Raw genomic sequence first — 13,584 nt, 5'->3', positions numbered from 1 at the left:
TCAGTAATGGATAATAATCTGTGGGCCGTGCCAGGGTAGGCAGCTTTCTCCCCACATCTTTAACCCAGGCCCCAGGGAGGCAGCAGACTTCCCTAAGGAGCAGGTCTGGTCTGCATATTGGGCCTTCTGTTCCCTTCAGAAGGGAAGGACATTCCTTCTGTCACAATGACCCATCTTTTGACTGCAGTTTTGATGCAGGGCATAGGCTGACTTAACCTCAGCAACACTACCAAGCTAGATGAACCATCATCCTCATTATTGTTTGGTTGCACTTTCAGAGCCTCGTGCTCATTATGCAAGGACACCTGTGAAGGTGGGGTAGTCACAGAGGAGATGCACCTGCTGTGCTGGGTGGAAACATGTTGCCATTGCTCCCAATCCCTCAAGTCACTGTGCTCAGCCAGACAGAGAGAGGATAGGGAATGCTCCATATCATGCGTCCTGTCTGCCTGTCGGGCCTGTCTCAAGGAAGGTAGGGTGTGATTCCTGCAGTCTGTCTCTCTCTTGCTCTCCTGTTACTCCTTAACCTACTCACCCCCTCCCGGAGCCCTGTCACTGAGCGGAGGAGCTCCTTTCCCCGGGCGCGCTCCCGCAGGAGCACTCACAGCTGCCATCCCGTGCTGGCAGAAGAGCAGGGCACAGCCAGCAGCGTGTTCCCACCAGGGCCCTGCCTGGGCAGCTGCATCAGTCATGGTGGGTGCAGAGCTCAAAGAGGCTGCGGCTTTCTGCTGGGTAGGCACCATTGCTCCGTGGCTGAGCTTCAGCACCTGCCCTGCCCTGCCAACTGCCATGCCGCACTATGGCCTGTTCGCCCACCCTGTTGGCAGCACTCCTGGCCGCTAGCACTCCCTAAGGGCTTCTTTTATAGGTGGGGAGGCTTGGCCGCCCTTGCTCCTGGCCCCACTCAGGTCCTGTCAGCTGCCGTGGCACCAGGCAGCTGAGAGAGCTGAGAACCTTCTCCTGAGGTTCCCTTGGTTCAGGAACCCCCAACTGTACACCACACTGGAGCGCTTTGCTGCCGATCATGCTGGCACCAGAGCCACTTGCCTCAGCAACATATATGCAATGTGGAAGAATCAGCAATGTGACTAATTTGAAAGCAAAACCTTTAAAGCAGAAATAATAGTTAAAGTATAAGCTGGACTGACCAGGTGAAAGATTAGTTTAGCCCCAGCCTCCTGCCAGCCAGAGTGGCTATTAACAAATCCGTAGAAGAGTGCTTAAGTACAAGGTACTTATGCAGCAGATATTCCCCTGGTATGTCTTCCAGATTCCAACAGGTTTGTGAGGTACAGTCAGATTTTTTTTATCTTTGTGTACTGTAGCCTTAAAAGATTCTTTTGACTTTGAATTTACTTAATCACTCTTTCAGGTCACATAATCTTCTGTCATTTATAACCTCCTGTGGCAATAATTTCCATAGTTTAACTACACCCTCTGAGAAAAAATGCCTCTTATTGTTTGTTTTCAGTATACAGCCTAATAATTTCATTTAATGCTTTTGCATCTTATATTACAAGGAATAACGAACAGTCATCTCTGGTTCTTTTTCACCATGGCACTCTTACAGACCTTTACCAGAGCTCCCTTGGCCACCTCTTACCCAGACAGGAGGGACTTCAGTTACAGAAGTGGCCTCATGTCTTCTGTCCCCTTGTCCCCTTTCCCTATAGCTTTCCTAGTTCCACTAGATCCATTTGAGTTTGGAAGAGATCAGAACTGCATACTGCCTTTAAAATGTGGGCATGCCACAGATTTTTTAGAGTGGCATAGTCATATTTTCTGTTTCGCTATTTCCAACCCCCTGCCGAAAACTAATATAACTGAAGAACACATCATGTGCTTGACATGCTTTAGCATCTTTGAATTAAAACATACACATAAGTTTTCTCCAATGTGTAGTCAATAGAAAGATGTTGGCTTATATGTAATTTTAGATATCATTTAGCTGTCTGAGAGATCAAAATATAGTGCCAGGTTCTGATGTGAATTATACTGAGGATACTCCATTGAAGTTGACAGGTCCAATCAATATACAGCATGCACTGACATGAAGCATATTCATGACATTCTCTGAATACTATATATGCAGAGACAATGATTAGAATTGCACTCATTATGTAATTTCTAGGAGATACATTCTAGTTAATAAGCTTCATGTACTTAGTATTCTATATATAATTTAGATTGAGTAGTGTAATCTAAATTAATTGTATTCTTTATTTATTACACCTTTAAAACATAAGTAGCATGAGAACGTAACAGAATGCAAATTACATCAAATATAAGGATGCTGTAGCGGTTTGTACTTGCAACACTATGTCTGACTGAAGGGAAAGGCATTTCAGATTTGGAGTTTTCAACTAAAGCACGCCACATCTGTGACACAGCACAGATAGACAGACAGAGAGCTTGTGATATGCCTTTCACACCAATGAGAGTTGATTCCATTCTGCAAAAACTGCAACTTTAACTGAATAATGTCACTGTATATATTTTATATATGTATACTTTCAATATTTTATATGATAGATGTTGTAAGCATCAAAAATGGTATATGAGACCTCCACATAAAGACTGAAGTAAATAAATACAGCACTTTATTTGGTTGCATTTTCTTTTGAGCCTAGGAGTAATTTATCTTCACATTTTTATTTTGGCCTTGAGTCCTAAAGATGTCTCCTAATTTTCTTGTGCCTCATGATGAGATTCAGGATGATACTGTCCATCTCTTGTTTTAAGGCTTTCAGCTGAAAGGTGCCATACAATGTGAATAGATCATTAGTGTATTAACATTTATTATTTTGGGACACTTTTTTCAGTCCTTTTCTACCATACCTGAAGGCTAAAAAGTACAATTTCAGCTGACAGAAGACAAGCCCATTATTACAACCCCTGTACCTGCAGAGCATTGGGAGTTTTTGTGTTGTTTCCCACAAGGAAGCCACACACAAACAAAAAATATTCTCAGGAGATGGAAGAAAGTGGATAGGCTAGTAAGCTTTTCTCACTTATTCGGTCAGGCTTTTTTTGGCATCTAGTTAAGGCACATACTCCCCAACACCTCCTCTATCCACTCTTTTTTTTTTTTTTAGACTGACATAAAAACATTTATCCAGTCTTATATAGTTTTTAACACCATCAGTCACATTAGTCTAAACACACAATCTAGCTGACATGCGAGTAGCTGAAATGGATGTACCAGAGGAGTAAGAGGACTTAAATCCTGTATTGCCACTGTTGAGTGCAGTAAATTTTTCTGGGACTTCCAGGTATACAGTTGTTAAAAATGCATCAAATATATTGTACATGTGCCAATCAAATTCAGAACATGTCCACAGAATCCACCAGACTTTGTGCACCGCAGTGGCCTCCTCTGCAACATATGCCCTTATACTATTAAGTCAGCACAATCCCTGGTACATATAGTTCACTGTTCAGTCATGGCACAGTGCAGACCCTCATTCTTTTCACAGCATTTTTGAGATGAAATATGGAGACATCTGTTTTCGTGTTTTGTGATCCAGTGTGATGCACATCTCCTTCTTCTAGCCTCTGTACTAGGCACTCCTTGCAAAAAGCACAGTGGAACAGTTTAGAAGTTATCTCTGGAAATTATCATTATCAGCTGACTGGTTTAGTTGAGACTACCATTACAGAGGCATGAAGTGGTATTGAAAAGCATGTCAGTTAGGTTGTAATTTACTGGGGAGTTGGTCAGTAAATAAATACACTTGGGAAGAGTCAGATGAGCAGTAGATCATATAACTGCATCCCAAAGTGACTACATTCAAACCACTGGAGTCTAGAAGCTGAGCAGACACATTAATAAGTCCTAAGGCAATAAGCTTTACTGAAAGGCAAGAACATCAGGCCTAAGACCAGCCTGGAAGAGTCTAAAATATACATTAAGGAGGTGTCTCTTACATCTTTTTCTTCTAACAAAAGAGCCTCCATTTCGTAGATTTGTACTTGACTTTATTTTGACTCTGTAATAACAATGATTTTCCCACATCTAAAAAAAAAAAAAAAAGTGCAAATTATTAAGGAAAAAATATAATGTCATAGAGGTTAGCTCTGTGAATGATAGAGTTTTCAATGTACAGCTTATATCTATCAGCTGTAGCAACATCTGTGTTGTTTAGCTTTGGGTTTTAATCAGTTTTTAATCAGTTTAAACACTGTAAGAAAGCTTTGTGTTTAGCTATATTGCATTACAGTTGTGATCATCTAAGTATGTACAAGGCCACTGCATCTCAACTGCTTGCACAGGTTTGTTGTATCGCCCCATTTTAATAAAGTCTTAGTTATTACATGAGATAGGTGGATACTTGCCACTATAGGTGCCTCAATCCTTAACGGACTTTGTCAGACCTCCTTTCCAGTCACTGTATGACTCTGGAGAATGCTAAATCCAGAGGTCCTTATGCATTTTATGTTAAGCTGCTTGGCCACCAAGTCTGCATTCTAATGTGCTCAGAAGAACCTTAGCATTAACTGTCATTAAGATACATAAACAGGTTATCTCTCTGGCATTCTTGACTGTGGCCTTTATTTAGTGAATTATCTGCTACATAAAACATGGACAGCACATGTATGAAGGCCTGTACTATAGTTCTTTCGCCCAATAGTTCAATGATTAGAAAATGCACCCAGGACAGGTGAGACTTACCCAAGGTGAGATCTCATCTGTGCTTGCAAAATTCAGAACCTTTTCAGGAGGAATGACCAATTATCCAGGCTGTAGGGCACTACGGAGTAAGAAAGCTTCTTGAACACCCTCTGTTCACCATTAGTCCTATTCTTTCATATTATAAGTAATATTGATTGTCTGAAATGGGAAGACTGCTCACTTTTACAATCTGTAGTTAAGGTTTTCACTGAAGAAAGGGTACCCAACCAAAGATATTAAACATCAGTCACTACAAACCCCTTGTCACCTTAAACCAGCTAATTACTATGCGTCCGATCCCAGTCACAAGACAATAGCGAACTATATGCCTTTGTCCTATTCAGGAATTTGTATCAAATGTGTTTTTAATGTGTAGCCTGATAACCAATAAAAGATTTTGTCTTGGTTCAGTCAGTGCACACTCTGACTCACCAAAGAGAGAATAGGGAGATAAGCATTACTCTTATTGAAGCAGTCGTTAATTAGCCAGTCAGGTACACAAGATAACATCTAACAAAGAGACATCTCTAAGGAAGAAAAAAAATACTTATTTTAATTAAGAGGGATGGTCAGATTATCTCGCAAATAAGAAAGAAATCAATGCATGTGAGGAAAAACAGATTAGATCTATTTAGACTCCTGGGGAGGACTTACCAAAGAGGATTAGTTATAAAAAGCAAGTGTCTTGCACAAGAGGCCTGAGGCCTAACGTATACAGAACTCTTTATAAACTGAATGTTTAGAAAATCTTGAAGAATAACAGCTGGATAAAAGGGGAGACATACTGCTGACATATCCTTGTGTGAGCAGAACGAATGCCAGTTTTATTTTATCTCATTTTTTGTGTTTTATAAACAAAAGTAACTGTGCCCTATTTTTGTTTGTTTGTTTTATCCCAGCCTGGCTTGAGTTAAGTTTATTTTCAAAGTGTAAATCAGACAGAAAAAAAAACTTTACTTCTTTCTTTGAAATTGGACACTGAAACAAATTAGCTCCAGTTGCCATAGCTCCACAGTGTGTTCTTCAGGGAACCCACAGGTATCAGAGCTGTAGGATACACAGTAGGGCTGTGTAGGAGCAGCACATGGCATCATAAGATACAGCGGAGGAGAGGCTGACAACCAGGAGGTTTCTTAATCATGCAGCTAAGATATGAAGGAACATGTACAAAACCTGAGGATCTTCAGAGAACATGTAACTGATGTTCGAATGCTCAGTCTGCTGAACAAGTAATACTGAATGGAGCAGGAACTGGAATGCAGGTGCCAATCCCTGTCTTCTTGCAGTAGGGCTACAAAGTCCATGCTTTGCTTCACCTTCTGGCCCAATGTATAGTTCTGTTCACTAAGCACCTGCTTCACCAAGAATTGGTGAGGGTACACTCACTCCACAATATACTGTAGTCTGGGATTAGGTCATCAGCGGCAAAATATCTATTCAACATCCCTCATGCAGAGAAGGAAATCTAACTCACCTTTTCTATCTCACAACCACTGAGTTGTCACATAACAGGGGGACTCTCTGTTTTCCATCTTCAAAGTGAACCCAACTTCAGGTTTTGAAAGGTATCATGTACACATCTAGCTTCAAAAGTGAGCTCAGCTCTGTTTTGCATCACCAGGGCAATAAGCATCCTTTCAGTGCCTGACCACTTAACATGTTTTCTTCTGCCATTCTCATTTTGTGGATTAACTTTCTTCTTGCATTATAGTTGGAATCTCTGGAACCTAACTCAAAGCACTCTCTGAGGAGGCTGTTTTTCATTTTATCTGTCCATTCAATCTAGAATAGCATAGGATGTTATAACAGTAAAAGTAATAGAAGCCCAGCCTCCGGTCTTCCCCTCATTAATTCCCTTTCACATTTGTTCCTCTCCCTGCCGGTCATAGCTGGCCTTGAAACTTGAACTAATGAAACTTTGCTTTATTGCTGATCTTGTCATTTGGAAGAAACATTAATGACAGCTGCAACCCTGATCCAGGCTTTGACATTCTTAATTTCCAGGATAAACTTTAGAGCCCCCAATCTTTTCCAGTCCCTGACAATATACAGTTTTCAAGGATCGCTTTTGCTAGGAGTACCTGTGAATAATAGTATGGTGTGAAGGGTTTAATAGGTTGATCACTGGGAGAACACTACAATTTTTCCTTAGATCACCATAAATCTATGTAAATATTTATACCCTGAACAAACAAATATGAAATATTTTACTGATTTTATTAAGACTGAAACATATCTAATGTTATCATATAAAATTAACCTAACTAAAACTGAGCAATTTTATACGTATCCAAAACACTACTAAAATTACTACTTTGACAACATACATTTTAGCATAGCAAGTCTCTATATGACTTTGCCCCAAGAAGCCAAATATATCAGACAGCAGCTTAAATGAAGAGCCTGATCTCTTAATGTACCCACAGTTAAGTCATGCATGCTTGCAAAATGTGACATGATCCTTTTTGCCTTGGTCACTCAGCATTATCAGGTATATCTCCCTTTTACAGTGAACAAAATCAGCAAAAATGTATTGAAATGAAAGATAAAATAAGAGTACAGACTGACAATAAATGAGACCTCATTAGGAAGGATGGGAGATGGCAATTCGCTGTAGAATTTATGGTGAAGTTGACCAGTTTGCTTCCATTATTGCTTGTATGAAAATAAGAAATTTCACTCTGTTGCTTCCTGTAGTTTCTAGGAAATCATCATCTTGGGACAAGATATCCTGGAGGGGGAGTGTGGCCTTTTGTCTGCTCCATTCATTCTGGAGGTCCATAGGGAAAGAAGTCATAGTTCTCATAAATCCTCAGCAGATACCTACATCTTTTGGCAGTGTGTACATAAGGAGGATCGTCCAATACTTAATCCTGCTCTGCTTTATCAGAGTGCATCTACAGGGTCAGACAGAGATGAAGCTATGGAAAGTGATTGGTTTCCCTTGATTTTTTTTATGCACCAATACTCATCCTCTTAGGAGATTTCCTCTATAATCTTGGGAAAGGGGGGAGAATGCTCTTGACTAAATGTCCATCCATTAGGCTCTTTAAAATACAGAAACACAGCTGAATGACTGTAGTTTGTCTGACGTTGTTCAAAAAAATTAATGGATCCTGTAAGTTTAATAGTGGTAAGTATGTGTTATAGCAGTAGTACAGAGCACCAGTAAACAAGAATTATACAGCAGGGAGGCATGAACCCCCTAGTATTTGTCTCATCCCATTTTTGTAATATCAGTCCTTTAGAAATTCTTTTCCTTTTACACTTTTACACTTGCAGTACGCTAATTCCAGGGCAACTATTGATTGTAGCACAGCTTATGCACACCGTGTGCTAGATCATGCCCTAAACTGTATGGACAGGCAAGTTATAAAGAGTAAGAAAATGTTCCCCCAAGCATTAATGCTCACTTCCTTAGCTTCCCTTTTGATGAGTCATTTGTATATAGTAGTCAAACTGATAACCAAAGCAATTCCTGATCTTCCCTCAGACCTTCTATGAGTTGTACATTATTAGAAAATTAATGTAACTGTGTATGCTTATAACTACAACAGCTCAGTTATAAAACCTACTTTTTAGGGTTTAATATCTTATCTGGTTCAAATCACATTGGAATAAAACTTGGTTTCCAGCCCAGATGCACATTTGTTTTACAAAAGAATTATTCAGATAGGATTTAATTTTCATATAAAGATCACCAAGAAAATTATTTTTTCAAAGATTTCTACTTTTCTTGGTGAAAAAAAAAAACCCACAAGTTTCTCATAGAGGAATAATAAACAATTCAATGCTTGAATTAGAAAAGTGGCCTTATTCTTTAGGAAAACAAACCTCCCATACTATTCTATTGGAAATCCAGTTGCAAGACATTAATCACCCAGCTTTTTCTTCTGACACCACACAAATCCAGACATCCTTTTTGGGACATTTGCAGTATTTTAGACATGCAGTCATAAGGCAGTTATTTTTGTCCATTCTATTTCTTTTCATTTCCATGATTTCATGCATTAGTTTTTCTAAATCCTGTGAGAGGAAAAAACCCCCTAAGTCATAATCACATAATGTTAATCATATTAACAATATCAGAGTAAACAATACTTTGTTAAACTACGGTTTTATGTATGAATTAAACAAAGTGTTTTTGCATCTACCTTTCCGTTGTGGTTTTTTTTTGTTGTTGTTTTTGTTTCTTTTTCTTTATTTCCTTTTTTTTTTTTTTACTTTAGGAAAAACTATGGATATAAACCAGATGTTGCCATATACTACTGGTGGAGATAAGATTGATCACGGTAGAAATTATGCTTACTAAGGGTTAGGTCAAGTCTCAGACATATGGACATGCACAACTGAAAAGAGACTCCTGCAGTTGAGCTTTCCCTATGGCTTCCCTGGGATTTTGAGTCCAGGTGTAAAGCAGTAAGCAGGTGTTAGGAGGACTTTATCTTCACTAATGTGCCAGCCAGCACATCTGAACAGGCACAATGATGTACATAATCTGCTACTCATAACAGCTACGAGCTTCTTTCCTATCTTTTGCTAGGCTAAAAAATTCTTATGTCTGCATTTTCCATATGCTTCTCATCATTATATGTCATTCTTTACTGAGAATAGAGTTGGAGTACCAAAGTTTGCCCTAAAGGAAAACCAGCACCTAGTTGAACAGGGGGAAAAAAAAAAAAGTACTTGCCCAAGAAGTAGGGAGAATTAAAATTATCTCAGGAGAAATGATATTTTAGTTTTTTAACTTCTGTGTGGTTTACTTTCTACAAAGCTGTTATTAAATACTTAAATAATAGCTTCTTGCTGTTACTTAAGTAATGTAACTTAATGGTCAAACAGGTTTCTCACCCTACTTTAAGCACAGATATCAATCATCGGAGAAACTACTAAAGTATGCTACCATCATATATGTATAGCCAAGATGTTAACTTTTCATTCATGATGATCAAAACCCCGGCAACTATTTGGATCACTAGTTGCCAGTATGGAAGAAAATAGTGAACGGTATCGTTAACTTCCTTTTTCTCTGTTTCACAGTATCTCCCTCAAAAAAATTCTTTCATTTGAAAAAAATTATTCAAAATAAACTAATAAGGTATGGACAGTGTACGATATGAGGTGAAGTCTTTTACTAAGTGAGGGGGTTTAATAGCAATGTCAGAGCTGATCTTTATTCATCAATATGTTAGAGTAGACAAAACAATGTAATTAGTAAGATATGTATATTATTAATTTTAACAAAATATGTCAATAGCAAGTGGTAAACTGTGTATTGAGACCAAGAAAAATACTGCAAAATAATGGGAACATAGTTGCTAGCATAGTAAACATGGCTTCATCATCAGTCTGTGTCAGATTGGCAGTTGTGTCTGTGAATGATTTTTTTATTCTACTGAAATGCTCCTATCCTATAAACTACATTTCCATTTCAATATCCGAGACAGTCATATCATTGTTTTCAGTAGTGAGCATCACTTTTATATATCATGCAATATTGCATAATACATTTTAAAGAGTAAAAATCACTTTATTTCTTCTGTATCATACACAATTGAAATACTTTTCTGTACATCATTTGGCCATCATTTTTATTGCACAGTATGTTCACAATTCTTGATTAGAACTAAGAAGTTTACATTAAACTCTGAAAGGCGTTTAAAAAGACACTCCAGTATTCCTCTAACTGTAACACTATTCTGAGAAGGACACACTTACAGGCAAATGTTTGAGCTGATGTTTTTTTGGTGCTTTTGCCATATTAGCCATAAATTTACGGGCCCGTATTACATCCTACTTAGACTTTTCCCCCTGCTTCTCTGCTCCCCCTGCTTTCTCCCCTGCCTCAGCTGCAGGATGACACAGGATCTGCAATGGTGAATCTATCCTTCTTGGGAATTCCTATGCTTATATCATGGGAATTCTGCCAGGTTGATTAAATCATCTGTAGCTCAGCGAAACTGTACAAAATTGTCAATAATGGGCATGATCCTACATCTATATTTGCTACCTATTTTCAGTTTGATAATTTTCCTTGATATAAATAGAGCATGTGTTAATAGTACCTGTCACACTTTTATAGGTTTCTGCATAACAAGAAAGATCCACAGGACTAATAGGTACCCTTTTGCATATTCATATGATAACCCTAAATGTTAGACATGTAGTCAAAGAAAATCACACCAAAAAGGAAAAAAACCTTTCAAATATGAGGCAGATTATGACTGGCCCAGAAGAGTTGCATTATAAGAGAGACAGATCATAGATGGAGGACTTCATAAAAAGTATAGCATTGAGATGTACTAAATATGATACAATCATTTAACTTCATATTTCCATCCCTTATCTACTTTATACCTAAAAAGAAATACTGATTTTATGTCAGCAAGTCAAAAGTCCAGCATCTCTCAGTGAGTTTATAATCATACATTTACTGTTTTGCATGCATGAGCAGTGTGCAACAAATTGCAGTAACACTTCTTTTCTGGATTCTGCTCATTGTTACATGTCTCCTTCATGGGCTTAGTATAACATTCTGCACAGCTTCTGTCAGCCATTATTTCAACAGACTACAAATATATTTATTAAAGATGCTTTATTATTATTATTTTTTAACTGCATTGGTTAGAAAAGAGAGACCATATTTAATCACTGAATTTTCATCTGGTACATATTCAAATATAATGCTGCTAGGCAAGAAATTGAAGTGTACCATTGGAAAAATGAACAGAGATGTAAAAAGAGTCAATACTAGACTGACTCTACTCCCGCCATGTCAATGGATGTCGTATTGTTATATTCAGTTAGAGCACTTTCTTCATTTCAGAGCGCTTTTGGAAATTCCTCTGAAATTTTCATTAGTATTCAAGAAGTGCAAAAAGGTGGAGTGTATTTGTAATACCTGGTGATACAGTACAACAGTGAGCTTCTCAGTTACTGTATGATGGAATTTTGTATTTGCACAAGTGACCTGAAGAACAGCATGAACCCCTCTAAACCTAGGGAACTGCCCATGATTTATACTAATTTAAATATAATTATAATTGTAACAGATGATTGGTTTTAAATTAAATCAGTCTCTGTGTTTTCTATCTTTTATAAATAGAACTTGTCTAACTCTATGTTTTGGACAGCATCTGCAAGGATTTGGTGCTAACTTGTATGCATTGTGCATCCAGCACTTTTCAGCATAGAGTGGATTCAATATATTAAATCTTATTCTCAGGATGAATATATTAAATCTTATTCTCAGGATGAATAATAACATCCTTTTGTTTTAAAACACATCAATTTCTCTTAAGCTATCGTTATTTAATATTTAATCAGCCCAGATAAATGCATTTCATATGCCCTTAAATATGTGTCACAATAAAATAAGAGACAGGAAAGCTAATAAAATAGATTGGTTAAGTTGTCCAGAAGATAATGCTTCAGAATTTAGAATATGTAACTATGTTTTTCAAAGTGGAAGTTGATTTAGCCTGTGGCTCTCTGAAAGACACAATTTGTGAAGGAAAGCTAACAGGCAGCTTTAGTGGCTTGAGGAATTCATGATTTTCTCTCAATTGTTTCCCTTGGTTGCTGTTTGTTTTGTTTATTACAGGATACTGTTCTGAAGACAATAGTGTGTAAGGGTTACATCTGGTGTGTGTTCAAAAACTAGTGGTGCAAAATGCCGAGGTTGGCTGGGGTGAACTGCTCTCCAAGAGCAGGCTTGGGATAACAAATTGCCTTTGCATGAGGGCCCTGGCATGTAGAATCACTTACAGAGGTGGGTTGTCAAGGCAGAAGAGGTGAAACAAGGGTGATCAGAGGGCCCGGAAATTATTATGATTCCCCCACCTTGTTTCTCCCACCTTCGTTTTTCTTTTTTCAAGTCATTTAGTGACCTGAGGTGAAATGGACAGGAATTGACAGCGCGCGCACTGCTGCTGGCAGCAGAGTCTCTGCAGTTGCTCCCTGGACATGAAAGGAGGGGGGGAAAGAAGAAAGAAACCCAGTTGTTGTTCTCTAAACATGACACGTAATAGATAATAGGTTTGCTTTAGTTGCAACCTACCCCTTTTTCCTATAGAAATTCCCCCCCCCCCCTCCCCCCCCCCCCCGCAGTTCAGGAAAAAGGAGAAATGATTTTTTGTCTCTCCCTCGCTCTCTTTGCCTGCACAAAGAAAACGTGGGTTGATACCATTTTTATTGTTCTGCTGGGGTGGGTTTCAGACCTCGCATTAGCATATTGAATGTCTAATTGAATTCGGGGGCTGTGTTAATCATCTTGTTTTGTTTAGGGGCGGTTGGTGGAAAGTGTCAGCAAATGATCGCTTTGGCTTGGGGTTAGCGTGTTGCTGCCACCCCAAGAAAAAGAAATCAGGAAGGGGGAGGGAGCTGGGGAAAGGCGAGTTGATTGAGTGATGTCTGGAGGGCGAACTCGTGTCTCTTTGGTGATGTTGTGTGCTGCTGTACTGAAATCCACCCCTCTGCTGGAGCTAAGGCAAGAGTTGGAGGCATCTGATGCTGCCGTTTCCAGGGTGAAATTTCTAAGGCTGATCACTAAAACAACAACCAAAAAAATCAAATATCCTCAGCAAAAATAGACGTCAGAACAGAAGATCCGGCATTTCCCGGTCCAATTGGCATAACCCAGACAGGCGTTTGGGAACCATATGCCTTTAACCTAGCCACACACACGAAAGAGGGGGGAGGGGGGGCTGGGGGGGCGGAGGGTGTGTGTGAAAAAAAGACACTACAACTACCGACCACCACATTTTTTACAAAAGGGCCAGAAACAGAGCCGGTAGGAAAAGAGAGAGAGAGAGAGAGAGAGAATGAGCGAGAGCGAGAGCGCGAGCAAGCCTCCCCCTCTTCCCCCGATGAGTTTTTCGCAGTGCTCTGTGGAGGCTCGGAGGTGGCTGGCA

General features: G+C 39.1%; 1 protein-coding gene across 6 annotated transcripts in view; it reads left to right on the top strand.

The window, feature by feature from the left end:
* The window catches only part of ADGRB3 (adhesion G protein-coupled receptor B3), a 466,435-nt gene that overhangs the window by 351,115 nt on the left and 101,736 nt on the right, over positions 1 to 13,584 (top strand). The gene's annotated exons all lie outside the window — the stretch shown is intronic.

This window comes from Falco naumanni, chromosome 6 (genome assembly GCF_017639655.2).
Source record: "Falco naumanni isolate bFalNau1 chromosome 6, bFalNau1.pat, whole genome shotgun sequence".
Lineage (NCBI taxonomy): Eukaryota > Metazoa > Chordata > Aves > Falconiformes > Falconidae > Falco > Falco naumanni.
This window is presented reverse-complemented; position numbering and strand designations above follow the sequence as displayed.